The 3,767-nt window shown below is 36.8% G+C and overlaps 1 pseudogene; it reads left to right on the top strand.

Moving 5' to 3' along the window:
• Window positions 1-414: 414 nt before the first annotated feature.
• Window positions 415-1,363, top strand: LOC132027653 (olfactory receptor 2G2-like; annotated as a pseudogene).
• Window positions 1,364-3,767: the final 2,404 nt, after the last annotated feature.

Here is a 3,767-nt window from a genome sequence, read left to right as displayed (position 1 = left end):
CACCCAGGTGATGTCTTGCACATTCTGACATGTTTCATTGTTCCTCCCTAATTTGTCCACCTATATGATAGATTCTGAGAATGAAGTATGGTGTTTGAAATTCCATATTTCCTACACAATTCCATTATCTTTATACTGAAAAAAAGGCATTGACAAAACAATGGGGTAAACCTGATCTTTGATGTATTTTAACTTTTGTTTTGCCCTCAAGTTAGATGGAAAACCTATGATCAACACACCAGGTATGCCACTTCGTGGGATAATCAATGGCATCTTATTTGATATTCTCTTTTCCTACATCCAAAGTCTTATTTTTCAACACTTAGATCTTAATTATGAAGGAATTTACATAAAATTCTTGCAGTTTCTGTTTAACGTGACTTTATCACTCTGGAGTTAATAAGCAAATAGTAATGTGGTGAACTAAATGATAGCACACTCCCTGGGTTCATTTTGGTAGGCTTCTCTTACCTAAATGGTTAAAGGTAAGCCTCAGTTAAAGCTGGTTCTCTTTGGGATAATCTTTTTTCTTTACCTGATGACACTCCTAGGCAATACCACTATCATCCTAGTATCCCTCTTGAACTCTAAACTGCACACTCCCATGTACTTTTTTCTCTCCCATTTCTTCTCCCTCGACCTCTGCTTCACCAGCAGCATTATTCCTTAGCTTCTAGTCAACCTGGGTGGTTCAGATAAGTCCATCACTTATGGAGGCTGTGTGGTTCAGCTCTATGTCTCTCTTGCCCTGGGATCCACAGTGTGTCCTCCTGGCTGTGATGTCCTATGATCACTAAATTGCCATCTGCTGTCCTCTACATTATGCCTTTGCTATGCGCCCTGGACTCTGTCACATCCTGGTATCTGTGGCATGGCTCAGTGGGGTGACCACCACCCTTGTACAGTCCACTCTTACCCTGCAGCTGCCTTTCTGTGGGCATCACCAAGTGGATCATTTTTTTTCTGTGAGGTCCCTGTGCTCATCATGTTGGCTTGTGTGGACACCACTTTCAACCAGGCAGAGCTCTTCATGGCTAGTGTTTTATTCCTGGTGGTGCCTTTGTCACTCATCCTGATCTTCTATTGGTGCATTGCCCTAGCAGTTCTGAAGGTCAAGTCAGCCATCAGATGGCACAAAGCATTTGGTACCTGCTCCTCCCACCTGATGGCTGTCATAATCTTCTATGGAACCATCATATTCATGTATCTGCAGTCAGCCAAGAGTAGATCCAAGGACCAGGGAAAGTTTGTTTCCCTCTTTTACACTGTGGTGACCCCCATATTCAACCCCCTCATCTACACCCTGAGAAACAAGGAAGTGAAGGCAGCACTGAAAAAAATTCTTGGGAGAACTTTGACTTAGTGAAATGTGATTATCAAGAATATATTAGGAGGCAGTTATTATGACTGGATAATTTAATGGATGATTATTCAGTAAATTATTTGGTTATTTCATAAACCTATAGCGGGTTTTGTTAGAAAAAAAATTAACAGTACTTGAATTTCTGAGTTGGACAAACCTGAGTTTGAATGCTCATTTCATGACATAATAGCTGAGTGACCTGAACAATCTGCATAACATTTATACCATCTATGAACTGGAAAGTGTAATATTGAACAACCCAAATTAAAATTAGATCACTATCCTAAGCATTTGACTTTAAATAAGTTTTATTCATAAAGTCTATTGTATTTAATAGACACAACTGTATGCTAGATGGGTATTGTTATGCCTTATTTTGCAGAGATCAAGGTATTTTAACTATTTGCTCAAAACAGAAAGAAGAAATGTTAAACTTCAGTGGTATTGCTCTTTCAACAGACTGTGGATTATTGGACCCTGAAGTTGTGGTCAAGTCTCCATCACACACTAAGCTCATTTCTATTCCAGCACTTTCCCTTCTGTTTGACAAGTTTCTGATTTTTTTGTGTTTCTCTCCTTAGTAGGTTTCTGAGAATGACAACTACATTTTGACTTAATCATGATTTAAAGTAGAATATATTTACAGGTGGCTCCTGGATTTGTATTTTCTATCTATATTCTCATGTTCAGCTGTATGTTTTACTTCTCCACCTGGGTGTATTAAAACATCTTCTAAATGAGCACATTATAACTAAGTCAAAAGCTTCTCTGCTTTTGGCTCTTTCTCACTATTCTCAATATCACAAAATGAAGCATGCACCATCCTAAATCCTGCCCTTTCTTTCACCAACTGTATGTAACCTATACACAATTCTGTAGATTTTACCTTTTAATTATCTCTCTAGTTTACCCACTTCTTTCCATTTTAATTTCCTGCTACTTGCATACTGCTGAAATGGATTCTTTACTAGATGGAGAGATATTTATTTAATTAATTGCTCACATCTTCCATTATACACTCTATCTTATATTACTAGGTGCACACAATTTTTAATGTACTGTGGAACATATGCTTGTCTTATCTGCTTTAATACAATTATTTGTCCAACAATTATTGAGACATTGAGAGCACAGATGTGAAGGAAACAGTATCTTTATATGCTAGTGGTTCAACTCAGTTAATTGGTAGATTTTCACTATCTGATAGTTTCTATTATTTAACAAAATAAGTCATTAATGGGGGAAAAAGTCACTTTCAGCAAGTTGGTTGCAAAAAATCAAATCTATCTCAAGCTATAAGCTTAATGGCTATGTGCTTTTATCTTACTTGGATATTTGTTACTAAATTGATGTGGTTGCAAATCAACTTTATCTAAACAGTGGCACATCAACTTGAAAAAGGAGTAAAGAGTTTATATTGTTTTTGCTAAGTTACAAATAAGTTAATATGTGTATAAGAAAGAAAAGAATCCATGGGTGAATTTTAAAGGGCTGACAGCTTATAACAGGAACCAAATAGTCTTCAAATGGTACAATACACTTTGGATAACCGGAAGCCATTTTATGTAAAATTATTAGAAGAGCCAGAGGATATATAGAATACAAAGATCAGCAAGGATATAAAGGCCTTAAATGACACACTGGACCAGATGGACATCACAGATATATTCAGAATATTTCATCCCAAAGCAACAGAATACACATTCTTCTCTAGTGCACATGGAACATTCTCCAGAATAGATCACATCCTCGGTCCTAAATCAGGACTCAACCGGTATCAAAAGATTGGGATCATTCCCTGCATATTTTCACACCACAATGCTCTAAAGCTAGAACTCAACCACAAAAGGAAGTTTGGAAAGAACCCAAATACATGGAGACTAAACAGTATCCTTCTAAAGAATGAATGGGTCAACCGGGAAATTAAAGAAGAATTGAAAAAAATCATGGAAACAAATGATAATGAAAACACAACGGTTCAAAATCTGTGGGACACGACAAAGGCAGTCCTGAGAGGAAAATATATAGCAGTACAAGCCTTTTTCAAGAAACAAGAAAGGTCTCAGGTACACAACCTAACCCTACACCTAAAGGAGCTGGAGAAAGAACAAGAAAGAAACCCTAAGCCCAGCAGGAGAAGAGAAATCATAAAGATCAGAGCAGAAATCAATGAAATAGAAACCAAAAAAACAATAGAACAAATCAACGAAACTAGGAGCTGGTTCTTTGAAAGAATTAATAAAATTGATAAACCCCTGGCCCGACTTATCAAAAAGAAAAGAGAAAGGACCCAAATAAATAAAATCATGAATGAAAGAGGAGAGATCACAACTAACACCAAAGAAATACAAACTATTATAAGAACATACTATGAGCAACTCTACGGCAATAAATTTGACAATCT

This window comes from Mustela nigripes, chromosome 12, assembly GCF_022355385.1.
Source record: "Mustela nigripes isolate SB6536 chromosome 12, MUSNIG.SB6536, whole genome shotgun sequence".
In the NCBI taxonomy this organism is placed as follows: domain Eukaryota; kingdom Metazoa; phylum Chordata; class Mammalia; order Carnivora; family Mustelidae; genus Mustela; species Mustela nigripes.
The sequence above is the reverse complement of the archived record's forward strand: the minus strand, read 5'-3'. Positions and strand labels throughout refer to the sequence as shown.